The 18,982-nt window shown below is 36.3% G+C and overlaps 1 protein-coding gene across 3 annotated transcripts in view; it reads right to left on the minus strand.

Moving 5' to 3' along the window:
- LOC142325632 (UDP-glycosyltransferase UGT5-like) overlaps positions 1–13,315 on the minus strand; it is an 80,073-nt gene extending 66,758 nt beyond the window's left edge. Inside the window, exon 1 of one of the 3 annotated variants that reach the window (XM_075367633.1) lies at positions 12,942–13,315. The gene's annotated coding sequence lies outside the window, so the exon portion shown is untranslated. The remainder of the gene's footprint in view (positions 1–12,941) is intronic. The other 2 variants (XM_075367632.1, XM_075367634.1) reach the window with 2 other exon arrangements.
- Positions 13,316–18,982: the final 5,667 nt, after the last annotated feature.

Below are 18,982 nucleotides of genomic sequence, written 5' to 3' on the forward strand. Positions count from 1 at the left end.
ATAAACAGGTTTTGACGAGCGTTGATTTGTCCTTACATCCGATCTCACAAATATTTTACACTAAAATAAAAATCGGGATACTTTAATATATAACTACTTTTTTAAACTGCATTTCTTCCCCTCGATATCGGAATTTAATAACGTTATTTTAAAATATTAAATGTTATTTTGTTACGTAGGAAATCTTTCCGATTTCTAACAGATTCGCATTCTATAAGAACTAGCTTACAAAGAAATCTTGAAGGACCTAACTACTGTACTAAACTTTGTATTCTTTTTTTATTTTTTAACTTCTTTTTGTTCCGTTTCAATATTTTTTTTTTTTCGTAAATTAAAATTAATTTTACTTTTTCATTTACTAATACTAGGGCTCGTAGTTTTTATTTCAAAATTTTTAAAGATTTGTATTTTATTTTAAGTTTTCTATGTATTTTAAGCGTGTATTTTTTAAATTGTGTTTTAAGTATTCTACTTTTAGTTTTAAAGTCGTTATATTTTACTAAAGATAAAAAAAATGATGCGATTCGCCTTACAAAATTTTCGTAGAACAAAACTCACTGCATCTTGAAATACAGTGAATTTTGCTGAAAAATTAGTTCTGTTCTGAGAAATATCGTAGGCGTATTGCAGCGATATTTAAATTTTTTATAACAAATATATATTTTAAGTTGGGAGAGTTTTTCGGCGGTATACAAATAAATATTATTGAATATATAAAGATGTTTTTTATTAAAAAACAAAAATCCCGATTACTAATTGTACAAATCTGCCTGATAATTATGAAAAGCGAACAAGAATAATAAAATTAGTTTTTCTTTTCTTTCAGGATACGATAAGTCAGATATGAAATTTAATAATACTTCTATATTTTACGTTGCAGTCGGGTGCCTGCGTAGTCTACATGAGACGGTGACTTCAAGGGTCGGTACTTTGTTAAGACTAACAGGCGCTCGACTGCGATACAAAATGCAGAAATAATATTAGATTTCGCATCGCTTTCGCGAATCGATTAATTATATAGTCGAAGATGCAGTAGACGGTCGACGTCGGAAGAAACCGTACGAAGGAGATACTAAGTTTTGTACCGATAGAAATGTCACCGATGGAAATGTCTGCCGAGGCGTTTGCAACGGTGGCATCCTGACAGAGGCCGAACTAATGAGTGTGATGAGTTATCAGATTTAGAGACTATAAAACCACCTTGGGTAAAACCCCTCGTGGCTAGAAACGAAAGGTTTGGTGTGGCGACCGGTATCGTCACAAGTAAGATATCTCCCCTGAAAAAATGTTTGTAAGAAAAGAAAGAAAAACTTGTTTATTTTTTGTCCGTTTCAATAATCATTCTAGTGTAAATGTGCACGATTGATAATCGGGTTTTTCATTTTTTAATAATTATTTTGTTTAGCAGTTTTTTGTCGGTTCCATAACTTTACCGTTCAATATACTAGTCATCTACATACGATTCTGGTGTATATATATATATATATATATATATATATATATATATATATATATATATATACATTTAGAAACGTTGCGCTATTTCAATTGAAGTTGGAATTTTAATGAATCATATTGTATACATGTATATGCTAGCCGCGTTGCATTCCTGCTTCCTTTTGCCGAGCAGGTTTATCGATTATATCTGAAGAACGAGGAAATTTCGAAAAAATCACAAGAGACAAAAAGTGTTTCTTTTTTATATTTTATCGAATACCATCATTCAATTTTTAAAATAGCGTAATTTTTAAATTATGTCGCTCAAAGTAGCGACATAATCTATCTTAATTCGTAGCGACAATTCAGAAAATGTTATTTCCAGGGCGAAGACCTGTTACTACCCAAAAGTTGCTAATAATCGGTTGGATCTGTGAAGCTATTGAAGAGAACATCCAAACAAACATTCATAACAATTAAATACGAATACAAACCACTCCTCCTATGGGTGTAATCAGATAACAATAATTTTTTTTTGTCTTCAGTCATTTGACTGGTTTGATGCAGCTCTCCAAGATTCCCTATCTACTGCTAGTCGTTTCATTTCAGTATACCCTCTACATCCTACATCCCTAACAATTTGTTTTACATATTCCAAACGTGGCCTGCCTACACAATTTTTTCCTTCTACCTGTCCTTCCAATATTAAAGCGACTATTCCAGGATGCCTTAGTATGTGGCCTATAAGTCTGTCTCTTCTTTTAACTATATTTTTCCAAACGCTTCTTTCTTCATCTATTTGCAGCAATACCTCTCCATTTGTCACTCCACCCATCTGATTTTTAACATTCTCCTATAGCACCGCATTTCAAAAGCTTCTAATCTTTTCTTCTCAGATACTCCGATCGTCCAAGTTTCACGTCCGTATAAAGCGACACTCCAAACATATACTTTCAAAAATCTTTTCCTGACATTTAAATTAATTTTTGACGTAAACAAATTATATTTCTTACTGAAGGCTCGTTTCGCTTGTGCTATTCGGCATTTTATATCGCTCCTGCTTCGTCCATCTTTAGTAATTCTACTTCCCAAATAACAAAATTCTTCAACCTCCGTAATCTTTTCTCCTCCTATTTTCACATTCAGCGGTCCATCTTTGTTATTTCTACTACATTTCATTACTTTTGTTTTGTTCTTGTTTATTTTCACGCGATATTTCTTGCGTAGGACTTCATCTATGCCGTTCATTGTTTCTTCTAAATCTTTTTTGCTCTCGGCTAGAATTACTATATCGTCGGCAAATCGTAGCATCTTTTTCTTTTGACCTTGTACTGTTACTCCGAATCTAAGTTGTTCTTTAACATCATTAACTGCTGTAAAGATTAAAAAGTAACGGAGATAGGGAACATCCTTGTCGGACTCCCTTTCTTATTACGGCTTCTTTCTTATGTTCTTCAATTATTACTGTTGCTGTTTGGTTCCGGTACATGTTAGCAATTGTTCTTCTATCTCTGTATTTTAACCCTAATTTTTTTTAAATGCTGAACATTTTATTCCAGTCTACGTCATCGAATGCCTTTTCTAGGTCTATAAACGCCAAGTATGCTGGTTTGTTTTTCTTTAATAAAATTAAATAAATGAATAATATTTAAAGTGTAAATATTTATTTAAAGTAGCCGCTAGTACCGCCATTAACGCGCGAATGTAATACGGTGTGCGCGCGAACTTTAGTTAGAATCGTTGAATTAAATAAACAAAAAATATTGTATATAAATAAAATGATAAATATTTTAAATTAAGTTTGTGTAAGTCGTGCATCAGAAAAAAAGCCGCGTGAGACGGGAAAGTCCCACAACTGTATTGTCATTTTTTTAAATTTACATTAGCTGTAGCTTTGTGAGGAACCGGTCGTTAATATAATATACGGTATTAATATTTGACTATTTATAATCGTATTTGTTAATTCTAATTACAGAATATACCGTAAGTTATCTCTCTAAGGAGCATCAAAAGCACTATCGCGATGCTTTAATTAAAATGTTTAAAATCTCGATACGGCACAAAATATTTACGTCGAGCTTTAATCTCAACTTTATAAACTACGTGTATTAAATTACGGCCTGAGGTTCTGGGATATTAATTAATGACCTCGAGTAATAAAATATCTCATCAGCCTTCCTTCTACTATTAATCTGAGGCCTAAAATTACTTCCCTTGTTTCTATACTTTTCCTGAGTAACAATAATAGTATTATTTTTTATTTTTATTGTATGGCCTCACTATTTTCTCCTATTTATTTCGAATCGGTTGTTATTCCATGTTCGGTTTTAATGGGCCGAACGTATTTAAATTCTTTTAAATAGCAGTTGACTTTTTAATTAAGTTAGCGGGCTTTATCTTAACTTCTCCAATTCATCAAAATTGAAGTCATCTTCAATCTGTCAGCAATAAAATCTTTGTCTTCTTCCTCAGCTCCACAAAGACCGCATAATCCTCTACACAATTTCTTTTCTTATATTTCTTATACGCAGCCTTCGTGTTCTTCATACAGCGTATCAGGTCTCCAGAAAACCGATGAGGATATTTAATCGTTCGCTGTCTCTTTTTGGGAATCTACATCTCTGACATAATACCAAGCACCTCAAAGAACCCAACTGCAGCCTCGTCTACAGATTCCGCTTAATAGATCACCGTCCAGTCAACGTACTTAACCGTAAAAGCATACTTAGTTCATACTCGACCTACTTAAGCCATAAAAATCGCCTTTTCTATAATTCATGCTTTCTCTTACATAATCGGTCACAGCTTCTTCGAATTCTACAGTAACCAGAAGTGGATCGTGCGGAGCATCGACTTCTACAAGGGCATCGTCTTCCGAATCAACATTCAAAACAAATTTGGACAGGACTAAATCAAGTATCGATTTTCGTCTTCTCGATTCAATATCGTAATACTGGCACAGATTCAGGTCATCGTAAAATCAAATATCATTGACGCCTTCATTCGAACATAGAACGGAGCGTTGGGGTGTACCAAAGCTAGCTTCCAGTCTACATTAGGTATATTAAAATCGCCCACCCGTAACTACTCGGCGCTATTGCCGATTCCAACACAAGAACCACGGTATACCATCACACATCTTACAAGGGAGATGATTCTGACGTCCGTAGATTCTCTTCTCGCATTTTGGACATTTCTAAGCCATCGGAGCCATCCTGTCAAAAATTACTTAACCTAATCTAACCTACATAAAAAAATAACACGTAGTGGAGTCAAGATAAAAATTAAAAACTTCCTGTGGCGTCATTTGTCGTTGTATTTGAAAAAAAGCCTGAATGTCTTTGGCCAAAGGCAAGCAGAAAAAGGAATCGCTTCCCTGACCCTCCTCAGATCTAGAAAGGTTTGACCTCACGACCTTCATCTAAAAGGGAAGATGTTACAGGCAAGAACCAACGGGAGCGATATGAATCTACTGAAAAAGGGAAGAACAGGTAAAGCCTGCCGAAAGATGGAATTTGAGAAAAAGTAATGAGTCGAAAAAGTCAAACATACAGAACGTTGGTTCTTCTAGCGGATTAAGCAAAAAGCTGATCGGCTAGACCAAACAGCAAAAAATCGCAGGCCGTTGTCCAGCCCCGACCGGCTCCATCAGCAGACAAGAAAATACAAGTCTATAGCACAGCTGCACAGGTCAACTTGGAAGTAGGACACACCAACAGCGGATAGAAAATGGCCTGAGAAAACCTACAGGAAACACCTGAAAAAACAATCTACGCAAAGATGTAAAGAAATAACTGCAAAAGTAGAAATAATATCAAGCGCTTCTAGGAAAATCACTGTAAGTGTACGGGGCAAGAAGGCGAGAAGCGATAATAAATTATTGGTTTGCTTGGCATTTCTCCCGCCACCACCCCATTCGGTCGCTCTAAAGCATAAGATCGAATGTCTGTGCCACAAACGACTATTGAGCCTCGAACGGTTTAGCGATTAATATCCTAAATAGTACCTAGAGCTTACCTAACAGCATGAGAGGACTAAGCGCGGTGCCTTACACTACGGCTTACGTGTCCCAACTGCTCACTTGTAATATATTTACTAAAATGGGTAAGCGCATCCGGTCAACTACTAAAAATATATATGACATCCATAAATTAAAATTTATTTTGACTGCCTACCGAGAATATGGTTATCCATATAGCCAGAGGTGTAGCGTCGTTTTGACGAGGGCGGTTAATGAATGAGTAAAGTATCTCTGTCGGCGGGATAGTGACTGCACTGCCGAGGGCTTGGTTTCCCATGCAGCCGTGAGGTGTAGCACCATCTCGACGATTGTAGTTTATGTGATAAAGTAGATGTCATGCGGGACTCTACGATGGTGCTGAGTGGGAGTAAGAGGTCTGTCCTCTTCTCCCTGATAGACCAGACCGGAGTCCGTAGTTATAGTTAAACTAAGGTTTTTAAACTATCAAGTTGAGTTTCACAAAGGAAACTAGGTATAAATTTCGTTGTTGCGAACAACATTTTTTTGTGGTATGTTTTATAATTACTGAAATTGCCTCGATTATTATGAGATATTTACTCACTGGTAGTTTAGTTAAATGCAGAACTAGGCGCGGGGTTTGGGCTTTGGCGAACTCGGTTAGCTAGTTCAGAGGGCAACGAAGTAGGACAGTCAAGATGTCTGAAAGAAGCCTACAGCGAAGGTGAAGGCTGAGTGGAGAATTCACTGATGCAAATGTCTTCGAGGCATTTATATCGGTAACATTCCAATCGAGACCTGGCTAATTGTTGTGAGGTGTAATCAGTTAGAGGGTCAAAAGACGCCTCCGTTAAAACCCATCAGGGCTAGGAACGGGGGGTGTGGCGATCGGAATCGTCACAAAGCGGGAGTCTTTCCCTTTGGGAGTTGGGATGAGGGCTAGAGACAACTCATGATCGGAACGTCCAGCAGGCACTGACTCTGTGCATAGTTCGGCTGAGCATCAGTTGGGCGCAACAAATAGCGCAATGTCATCAGCGTACGCAACGTCATCAACGCCCCTGACGTGCTCGCGGTCGTAGATGAGACCGCAGTTCCTCAGGTATGCGTCCACCATTCTGAGGAGATATCGAGGCACGTGGAACGAATGCTCCAAAGCCCGAATCATATTGCTCCACCGTGCAGAGTTGAACGCGTTTTTCACTTTTAACGTAAGAAGAAGGACCACAAGAGGCTGCTGTTGTTGAGGCCTGCTCGCCGCACTGCCTCAACAACCTCTTGGACTGAATATAGGATCGACTGACCCTGCCGGAAACCGTACTGGTTGGTAATAGGCCACCTGCCTGATTCATCGCCATAACCAGTCTTTTCTTTAACAAATTTTCCAATACCTTCCCAGCTGTGTCAAGCATACATAATGAGGGGTAGGAGAACGGCGATTCTGGATCTCCTTTGCCCTTGGGAATCAGCGCGTCAGACGTGAGGTCCCCGGGCGCGATGGCTCCCGTGAACCATCTAGGAATCTAAATGAAATGTGTTGGTGGTCGCTACCTGTGTAGTCCTCGAGAACTCTCCTGGACGAGCGTAAGCAGCTCTTCAGAGGCCAGGAAATATCGGGACTGGTATTGAAATATACTGGATGGTGGAACGTCGTCGTGTTCCCTATTGAGGATCACGAGTCCAGTACGTGCCGCCATGTCCAGATTGTATTTCCCTCTGGAGTCTGTATGCGCCATACCCCACGCCATCGCCCTGAGATTGAAGTCCCCAGCTATCACCACCTCATCGGCGGGCAGCAAGGACAACATCCTCCAGTGCGTCAACCTTCCGGCGGAAGTCCCCTATCAAGTCCATTGGTGGTGAGGTAAGAACTAAAAATCGTCACTTCACCGCAGCAGACCCAAACGAATTCCTCGCCTGCGCCGTACCTTCTAACTTGGGCTCTGCTGCAATATGGAATTCAAGCGGCAGAGTCCCCGAACCATTGAAATCGCTGATCAGCACCAAATCGGGTTCCTATCGCCGGGTAGCTGTAGGAGCAGGTCATCGGCTAGTCGACTCTTGTTGAGGTCGGCCAGAAGAACATTGAACATTCTATCGAAGCCTTCTCTTCACCTACTCCAGGGGTTCCTGGAAGACCTGAAACTTTTTTCCGGGTGCGTGGGCCAGCTGCGGGGCGCTCACGCCTTTTTCTAAGCAGAACATGCACTGAGGGGGCGGAACACTCTTTAGCCTTGTGCTTTCTTGTCCCGCACTTATGGCAGAGCCGGTAACTGTTCAGGGCCCTTACATCCACGATCCAGATGCTCATACCCATGGCACCTGAAACACCGAGGGACCTGTGCCCTAAGCCTAATCTGGCAGTACACTCAACCAATCCTTATCATGGATCGACTGAGTAGTCTGGCAGCAGCCTTCTTTCCAATATCTACTATTGCTAACTTTTGCTCCCTGGCATTAGCAGTGATAATGCTAACCCGGCATTCTCCTATATCCTTAATATCCCTTCTCAGTGTTGTTTCCACATCCTCCTTTGTGACGCAAACAAATCCCGGATCTCCAGACCTCCTGCAGTTCCAAATGGCGGACTAGAACACCTTCTCCGAGTACAGTCTTCAGGGCGGCACTGAAGGTCTGTTTATCTCTGGTGGCGCTCCCGAGCTCAATCAGAACATCACCCTCTGTGGTCTTTCATATTGCTGTTACTTCCGCCTCAGTCTCCTCCGGTTTCACCCCCTTCCGGATTTGAGTGAGAGTTTCAGCATTTCAGCATACGTTTTCCCCTCGGCCTATTTTACGAGGATCGCTTCTTTACGATTCCTTCTTTTCTTGTTTTGGCTTTTGATGCTCTGGATGCAGCCTCTGGGAGGCTTTTGTTGCTCCTTTGCAACGTGCCTATCTTCAGAGCTCTGCCCCTTCTTACTTTCCACGATTGTCCACGGTTCCACTTGTGAACGGTTTGAGATTACAAGGGTGCCTGTTTGAGTACCGCTCGTGAACGGTAGCGGTTCTTTCTTACCTCCAGAATCCCTTTCTTCTTTTTTACTGACTTGGGCTGTTCCGAGCCGGTAGAAATCGCACTTTCCTCCGGCTCTGCAGTGCCCGTAGAAGCATCCGCAGCAGCTCTCTTGTGTTTGATCCTTCTTTCCGCTTCGAAATCCTCTAGTAAGGTAGAAAGCTCAGCAAACCCGTTCTTTATATCCAAGGACACATTTTTTTATCTGCCTGTAACGGCGACCACGTTTTTAACAATTGTCTTGCATCTTTGCAGGTGCTCGGTAGCTCCTCCTTCCGAGATTTTTTGGAAGAAAAGTGCATTTTTTGACTGTTCACCGTCGCATCGCACCCGAGAAATTATAATAATAATAATTTAATTAAATTACTTTAGAAAAAATAATTATTAATTACTAAGTTAAAAGTTCCAATTTAAATTATTTAAGTTTTATTATAGTTATTTATTTATTTACTTTTTATTAAGTTATTTCTATTTTAATTTACGTTATTTATATTAATTTTGTAATTAAACAGCTTGCCATACATTTGGTATATTTTTTTAGTCGATTTGTTTTACTAAAAGATGAGCAAAGTGAAAGAACAAAGCAAGTAATAATAATAATAATAATTCGATACATTAATTTCAGAATGAATAATTACAGTACTAAGAAAGACAGCTTGAATAATTTCACAACTTCTGTATAGGAAGAGTGAAACAAAAATAGCGATCGGAACTCGGAAGTACACGCTATTATTTTAATTAAATTCAATATTTGCGAAAGTTAGGGATACCGCACATATTAAAATAATTAGAGATACACAGGTTCTAACCTGTGTATCTATAATTAGATACACAGGTTAGAACCTGCCGTAACCTGTGTAACAGATACACAGGTTAGAACCTGTGTATCTACTACACAGGTTCTAACCTGTCATACTCCATCATTAACAACCGTACCAGTAACATCCAGCGCGCAGACGGGTGTTAACCGCGAGGCATTCCCACTTCCTTTTCCCGAGTACAATTTTGTACCTCGAGAACGATGAATTTTTCGAAAAAAATGTCATTTTTTTATCGTTTTACACTCCTTCTTCTGACGTAGTCGGATAAAATAAGTGCTAATCATTCGGCCGTTTTACCTTTTACACAGTTCTAAAACTGTATAGCATAAAATCACCGCTGCACTGTTGACATTACAATATACGAGGTGAGATCAAAAGTTATTTGACCTCGGCTCGTAAAATCTAAAAAAAAACCGTGAATTTTCACGAACGTCATGGTGACAGTCGTTTTTTATTATTACGGGTACGCTCCTGAAGTTGTCAATAAACAGAGCTACTACTTAACTGTTCTTCGTCGGCTAAGAGTTGCTGTTCGTCGCAAGGGAAAATTCACCGCGACAATGTACCGGCTCGCGAAATGTCACGTAAATGCTTTTTCGTACGTTAAACTTCTTATGATTTTGATAATATATCCACCGGATAGATCTACAATTTTTATTAGAATCAAAACGAAAACTCTACCGGGATTCCTTATATTTTGCGTTTACCTTTCGCTTGATAAAGAATAAGAGAAGAATATAAATCCTCTCTTTTGGAGAGACTATCCTAGACCTATTCCTTTTTGCCTATTTTTCACCGAAAATAATATTTTTATTACGTAAAATTATTATTTGGAACGTAAGAATGTCGCATTGTAAAATTCACGTCAAAAGTGTAAGATAAACGTAAATAGCTTACATCATCAACGATTAGCGCTATTACCGTTGTCGCTACACTGCCGTTTCCTTTCGATGTTATTCCTGGCCGCTATGTAAAATAGATATGTCACGTAATTAAAATACCTACTGTCAAAAAGCGTTTAAGATTTCAACTATAAGTATACATATAACAAAATATCTTGTTCCGATCCGGTCTGAAAAAATGTACGAAAACGATCTAGATAATTTGTTCTCAAAGCGGGCGATAACGCCCCCTTGAGGGTGCTGGAGGCCCCTTGAGGGCGCTGGAGGGGGTCGGTAAAGGCCTACAGAAAATTGCGGGTGTTCAGGCGGTCTAGATAGGCGATGGCTGATTAAAAAAAATTTGATATGGGAACCGCATGACTTCCTTGTACGCCTATTAAATTACATATACACATTTTTTTTAAAATGAAAAGTACATAAAATTTTATTTCATTAATAACTTCTGATATTTTTTCTTTTTTTTTTTTTGTTTTTTTTTGTTATTACTGAATTATTATTTATCGTATCTTTTTTTACTATCAGAGGTTAATAATTATTAATAAATCGATATATTTAAATTAAAAAAAAAAGGTTAAAAAAAGGAGATGAAGTCGGATTCGAACCGACGTGCCTTCCCGTTGAACCAAACATTTCACTAATTAAAACTTTATTTGACTATAACTGTAGAACCGATGAAAATAAGTACCGCTTATCATATATCGTTGTAAAGCTCTCGATGAGGGTTTATTACTGCAGTTAAGAAAAAAATCAAAAATCAAAATTTGTTTGGATTTTGGGCTTTTTTGGACGCTTTTGGTCCAGCCGATTACAATCAAAAGGGGAGGTTCACAACTAGATGTTACAGCAGTCCTAAATCCTAAATTTCAACATCCTACGGCTATTCGTTTTTGAGTTAAGCGAGATACATACGTACGTACTTACAGAGGTCACGCCGAAACTAATAAAAATGGATTCAGGGATGGTCAAAATGGAAATTTCCGTTTAAATCTGAAAACCGAAATTTTTCACAATACTTCCTTTACGTCTAACAAGGAAATAAAACGGAAAAAATGATGTTTTTCTGATATTTCAAACTAAATTAAATAGCTACGTTAGCATTCCCATCGTCGCATTTATCTGAACGTGGATTTAGTACTGTAGCAACGTTACTAACAAAAAACAGAAATCGGTTGCACGTTACCGAACGCGGCTTAGTAAATTCGAGCCTGATATTAACAAATTCGTTAGAGCGCATCAGATTCATCCTTCACATTAATGTAAGTGTAATTTTTCAATCGAAAGCTTTGTTTTAATTTTTGTATCGTTTGTTATAATGAATATGGTATAGCTATTGTTGTTATATAACTATATAAATACAATTGTAATTTGTTTGAAAGCAATTTTAATAAAAATACTTCCAAATACGATTAAATATGCGTTTTAATTGCTCTCATTTAAAATTTAAGTTTCGACTCAGAAATAGGATACGCCACGTTTAGAAACAATAATTGCAATTGCTGTTTTTAAAAGCGAATCTTAAAAACAGCAATTGCAATTATTATTTTTTACAGATGGTAAGTTAAAAATTTTGGGGAGCGCTAAAAAATGTTTGATTTTCAATGTGGGCGGTGGGCAAAAACGTTTGATAATCAACGATCGACTAATCAGAGTTCTTCTATTCTCGTTAACTCTATTTGTTCCGGCCGTCTATCTGCAAATAATTTTAATTTTTTATTCTCTTTAACAGAGTTTGCTTTAAAAAGGTTCTTGAAAAAATGTATACGTAGTGTCGTCGATTTATAAATTAAATGAAAACGTTAGTTATCTATTCAAAAACTTATTTCTAGGAAAGCAAAGATTACTATCTGAAATTCGGTAATTGAATTTCAGATAATAATTTTTTTACGAGGCTATGGTGTAAACAAAATAATATCCGAAACAAAAAATTATTTCTGATCGGTCATAACAAATGACATTTGTTCGTCGTATAGCGATTAAAAATTTGATTATTTGAATAAGTTACGAAATTTTACTTTCGGTTGAGTAAAATTACTATCGACAGGGTTTTTTTAAATTCTACGATTAAGAGTTTCAGCATTAAATATAACTTGATAATAAAGAATATTACATAACCGTAAAGATCGACAGTAATACGTTAAATAAAAATAATATTTGTAAATTTATTCGGGTTGCAATTAACGCTTATCAAAAATTGAATGCTGAATGTAGATAATTTAAACGCTTACGTAGCATATGATAAATTTAATTTGATTTGGAGAAAATTTATTGCATACTCAAGTTTAAAGCCGTTTAAAGCCGTCAAGTTTTTTGGCATCTATTAGATACGCAATTGTTTTGTTGCTAATAGTTTTATAATAAATAAAATATTTTATCGCTTTGCAAAATAGTATTAAACCAATAAATATAAAGCAAAACGAGTCTGACTACACAGTCGTGTTTCACTCTGTTCACTAAAGTATAATAAATAAATAATTTTATATATTAAAAACACAGTCAATATTAAGAACGATATAAACGGTTACAATACGTAAAGAATATTATATCGATATATTTAAAGTTATTTCAAAAGAAAAACTTTTAAATAAATTATTTTTGAACTTATTAAAAATGAAAACGACCGCAAAAAAAAATTAAAGCAATTTTTACTAGACGGTAAAATATTTATGAATTTCTTCTCTAAAGTTGGAGTAAAATTCCATTAAAGTTTTTTTTTAACTTTTCCTGTGCCTTTTTAAAGTTTTTAATTAAAAAAAATTACCGATGCTGTGATTTATTTACGTACTTACATTTCAATCCGTGTCAAAATCTTCAGCGGGCGATCAAAAACTTTGTCCTGCTTTATAAATAGAAAATACTCGTAGAACAGCGGAATCCTATATGAGCGATCATAGTACGAGTAGATAAGTAAACATAATTATCGAAGGTCGTCAGGTACGGAACGAACGATTCGACCGGTTAAATATAAATTTCCGTACAGGTTAATAGGATCCAAAAAGTCAATAACACTTAACCTTCGGCTTTTCTTTAAGTAGTTTGATAATTTCGCAACTCGACCGCGGATGTCACTCTTAACAAGCTAATAGCGCTAAGCGTACACAAGTGGCGCTATTAAGTGAAACGAAAGAGCAGCAGTCTCTCCTCCTCACCGCTCACGATAACAGTTTCCACAGTCGCCTCCCCACCGCAGTCCGTGAGTTGCGAGTAGTTAACGACTAAATTACTTTCAATTTTTAGTCGGTCTTTCGTTTAACGATGCGTCTGCTACCCGTTTTTAAGCGTTTGCATGTGTGCGCGTATGAGATGTTCGCACTGTGTGAAAATTTCATTAGCAGACAGCGCGTGCTGAGGGCTACCGTTGAGATTCGGGGATTGTCCAGATCGCCGATAGATTTTTGTAGTCGATAGATTTTCCTACCGTCATTTTTTACCGAGCTCTAGGCGCTATAGATTTTTTTTTACAACTTCTAACGGCAAGCTAATAAAACAGACGATTTTAAAAACAAAATAATTTTTCTATTTATTTATTTAAAAAAGAACTAGACCTACAAATCGACAGTTTATTTAACTTAAATCGTTCTAATTTCTGAACGCTGAAAACTGAAAATGCTCACCGCCATTTCTATTCACAAATTTTTCTAGTTGAATTTTTGTATCCCATCTCTTGACGATCACGAAATTACGGCGTAGCCGCAGGAATTCTGATAACTTTGTAACGATTTTTTTTTCACGGACCAAGTTAAACCGCCGTTTCTGGAGATAACGCGGTCTGGGAACGGTCGTTTAACCGCATTTATTGATCGCCTAGTCGTTAACCGGTCGACCTTTTCTTTCTTTTTCCTGTTTAGCCTTCGGTAATTACCGTTCAAATAATACTTCAGAGGATGATATGTACGAGTGTAAATGAAGTGCAGTCTTGTACAGTCTCAGGTCGACCGTTACTGAAATGTGTGGTTAACTGAAACCCTAACCGGTCGACCCGTCCCGTTAAAGCCACACGTCTCGATTGACTTCAGATTCCAGCGCTGTTTGAGAAGCTACAATTCTACGGTTACTCGGACGCGTCGGTGACGGTACTTAACCGTCCTCAAAGAAACATTTATAAAGTTGTTCGATCCACATTAATACGGAGGGGTTGTTTCAGAGGATTCTATTTTGCTCACCGTACGGCGACTGGTTCTGTGTAGCGGTTCTTGATAACTTTCGTTAAGACTGTTGTCGCCGGATATCGTAAGTTCTGTTTATCTACGTATTCGCGTAAATAGAAATGCGATTTGACATTCGTTAGTGTATTCTGACGATTAAATCTATTTCCTGCCCCGCTTGAATTTTATGCGGATGTACACGTAAATCCTTATGAAAAATTCTTCGAACGCTGATGTTCAACGAACCGAGTGAATCCGAACGACGACGATGCAGTCCGTTTGTACTTCGTAACGTTGTTAACTCTTTCGGCGATTCTGTTTTCAGATGTATATAAACCAGGAAGGAGGCCTCTTGTTCAACTGAGCCCGTTTCTTCAAAATTCTGCATCCAGGCTTTAACAGTAGGGACTAACGATAGCGCACCGTTCTGACGAATTTTGAAGTCGCGTCAAAACACCTTTTTTAGGATAAACGCTATTATTCGGATATTTAGTGCGCAAGCGTAGAATTATGACCGTTTTTGTAAATCGCTTAATCGCAAATGTACGCTGTTCAGCCATCCGATACTCCATAATAATTAAGCGCTATAAAAAGAAGAATCTATCGCCAAACGTTATCGTACATACCCGAATCTTTCAAAAAAAAAAAAAAAAAAACATGTTTAGAATCCCGTTTCAATGGCTTACCGTTACAACCGATAAGACAAATTGAGACCGATAGGAATAATTTTAGTTACCATATGTAGTATGTATTGCAGACATCCCACAGACTGTTGCTTAAGGAATAGATGAAAATGATTGAAGGCTCTTAATAATAACCTTGAACACAGCACTATTGCAACATTAAAAAACAATCGATTAATTATTAATATAAAAACAGTGATTATAATAAATTTAATAATTACAATAAATAGAAATCTTTCTTATTAATATATAAAAACAATAAATGTATGAAATACGGGTAAAATAAATATGTGATAGTAATAAAAGCCTAAGTATAAAAAAAAACGTTCCTGGAGACGTAAATATTACATACAATACTTGAGCGCGTTTGAAGATCATATGCTAATCGAGGTACAAAAACTTTATGTACTTTTAATTAGTATTTTAAAAAAGAATCTGGACACGCATAACGGTTCTGTAAAAGCCAATAGTTTAAGTTGACTTTAAGTAAATAAATTTGGCGGGAAGCTGTATTAAACGGGTCGGTAGTTTACTGAAAATAGCTATGGAAGCATAATAATTCCCTCTCTAATAGACCTAAGTATTTTGCTGTGTCGAATGAAGTAGTTATGCCGCCTGGTTTTATAGAGTGAATGTTGTTATTTTAAATAAGCGAGATCGTAGTTACAAGCAAGGTCCTACTACATGAATGATCATTTCTCGCTCTCACAGTCTCCTTTCCGTTTAACTTTGTCAGAGTCAATCTGTCTTCTGTCTATAGCAGCGCTGACACCGGCTGAATTTCTTGCCCTCTTTCTTCTCTCATAAGGTAACTGTTCAAAAATCTATTTTGAATTCCATTTTCTGCCGTCCGACATCATCTTCAATACCTAATCTCTACGACATTCAACCTCTCGATTTATGCGCTTTTAGCCCAAATTTGTACTCCGTAGAGAACGCGATTTTGTAACGTATCTAAAAATTAATATTCGATTCTCTTTATGATATCATCCCGCAAAATAATATGAATTTTCTCATAAATTCTTTTCCTTTATTTACATTTTGTTTCGTTTCCGACTCTAAAATAAAATACTGCTAAAATTTGCACTCTTTGATGTTTTCACTAAATCGTTCGCGTCTGTTCCTGTCATCAGAAATCTGGGACTCGGTTCCATTTACCTGCAGCCGCTACTTCTCACACTCCTTAATCAAGCAGTCGATCGTATAAGTAATATCTCATAATCCTCTGCAAATACCACCGGATTATTGGAAACGGAAACCTAAACGCATCGATCTGTACACCCGTGCCTTTACATTGCCCGTGTAATCTCTTTAATACAAAAAGTAAGAATTCTTAAAAAGTGAAGAAAATTCTTAAAGGAGATAAGAAAGGGAATTTGAAATGAAGTTAACGTAGAGAAATAAAGGTTAACATCGAGTAATAAGATAATAAGTGTGATTTAAGACGGTGATGATGCTGCTATCTGATAGAAAAGCAAGAGATTGGAAAATTAGTAGTCGTGAAATAGGAAACGCTAGTAAGTAGGTTAGGATTCTGTAAAATATATAAAATTAATAGAGAAATAGTGCAAATTTTTGATATTACTTCTACTTCAATAATACTCTTTGATATGACAATATTCAGTGATTTTTAAGAAGAAATATAATTTAATTTTAATTCTTTTTTTATTTTAATCTTGTTTTTATTACTATTGCAGAAGTTATGAAGTTATTTTCTGGCTTTATAGTAATAATAGCAATACTAAACTTCCTTAATGTACTGTAGCGTGTATTTATTCCGTAAGAAACATAATATTAGCATAATAATAAACTAAAATTTTAAATAGAAACGATTTAATACATCTAGCTTTACTCTTGTGTGTTGCAAGCCGTCTCCATATAGTTGCGTTAAGTAATAAAAGTAAGATAAAAATCTACATTTTGACTCGCCTGTTAATTACCTATTAATTACTTGTTTAAAATCAACCGTGCACGTACATGTTAATTAATTTCAAAATTAAACAGCTTGTGAATAATTTTTAATTTGCGCATGTACATTAGAGTGGTCCAAATAGGGCAAAATTTTTGTCGAAAAACGTGCACCCCCTGATTTAAAAGTACTCTCAAAAACAAAATTTTTGACGCGTTGATGAACCCTTTCCGTTCGAAAAAAGTCATCCCCCACTCCGCTTGAATTTTAAAGGGGATTTAACATGGGTTTTAGATTATTTTCAAGTCGTTACGATATAGCGCTAGCATGTTTCATCACAAAACTTCAAAAATAACGTATATAAGGGCTTTTGGGATCGGAGAACACGAATTTGAAGTCAAAAACTTATTTTGACACATCGTAACTGTCAAAATCGCTGTCAATCAATTGACAACTAGCGTTCTTATGAAGGAAAATCAATGTTAGACATTACAAACAACGTTAATTAGGGTTTTTGGGGTCGGAGAACATGAATTTGAAGTAAAAAACCTCATTTTGGCTAGGTACGCTAGCTCTTTTTGATGAAGACATCTCAACCGAATTAAAACTGAAAACGGTTGAAAAACTAGCAATTTCGGGTGAAACTTACGAAAATTTATTATCTGCGACAGATGATGATTGTGATTATGATATCGAACCTGATCACACGAAACGCTACGAAACTAAAAATGTTAACGAATTGTTAAACAAAGAAATCGACTTTTTTGTCGACACGGAGTCCTTGAATTTTTTTAAACGATTCGAACTTGCGACTAGCTTTCTAGAAATTGATCCGTGTAAGTGGAGCGAAAACGAAGATTATTTGGCTGCTTTGAATCGTGTCAAAAATCTAAAGGTCGTCAATGACTGCTCAAAAAGAATGGTTAAGTCGGTGAAAGAATTTAGATGTAAATTCACTATTGATGAAAGTCAATTGCAATATATACTACAAATTGTAAATGATCATCGCAAAAAACATCCAAATGTATATAATTACATTACATATGTAATGTAATATAATAATAGAAATAGAAATCATAAAATTTTAACGACATTATTTGAATAATTATATACATGAATATAAAATTTTTTAAATAAAATGAGAGTTGATCTTTTTGAATCTATCCTTCAGATTTTTTTTTAATTGACAACGACTTCAACAGTTTTAATGTGTCAAAACAATTTTTTTCACTTCAAATTCGTGTTCTCCGACCCCAAAAACCCTAATTAACGTTGTTTGTAATGTCTAACATTGATTTTTCTACATAAAAAAGCTAGTTGTCAATTAATTGGCAGCGATTTTGACAGTTTTAACTTGTCAAAATAAGAGTTTGACTTCAAATTCGTGTTCTCCGACCTTGAAAACCCTTATTGACAATTTTTGTAATGTCTAACATTGATTTTCCTTCATAAGAACGCTAGTTGTCAATTGATTGACAGCGATTTTGACAGTTACGATGTGTCAAAATAAGTTTTTGACTTCAAATTCGTGTTCTCCGACCCCAAAAACCCTTATATACGTTATTTTTGAAGTTTTGTGATGAAACATGCTAGCGCTATATCGTAACGACTTGAAAATAACCTAAAACCCATGTTAAATCCCCTTCAAAATTCAAACGGAGTGGGGGATGACTTTTTCGAACGGAAAGGGTTCATCAACGCGTCAAAAATTTTGTTTTTGAGAGTACTTTTTTAATTAAGGGGGTGCACGTTTTTCGACAAAAATTTTGCCCTATTTGGACCACTCTAATGTACATACATTTATTTTAAATTGTGATTTTTAGTTGATATTTGTAAAATTAACTTCAAAAAGTAAATAATTCAATAAGTTTTCAGAAATAATTTAAATTATTGTCAATATCTATAGCTCTTTCCATTAATCAATCGTGTTAAAAGTAATAACAATGTTGAAGATAACCCTTCTGTTAAAATTGAGGACAGATCCACGGAAAGGATTCTTGCTTTCTGCTGTCAGTTATTGCTTGTGATTAATTGAAACCCAACCGTCAAAGAACACCGGTATCCACAATCTAGTATTCAAATCCATATAAAAG

The sequence above is a fragment of the Lycorma delicatula genome, chromosome 5, assembly GCF_047948215.1.
Source record: "Lycorma delicatula isolate Av1 chromosome 5, ASM4794821v1, whole genome shotgun sequence".
NCBI lineage: Eukaryota > Metazoa > Arthropoda > Insecta > Hemiptera > Fulgoridae > Lycorma > Lycorma delicatula.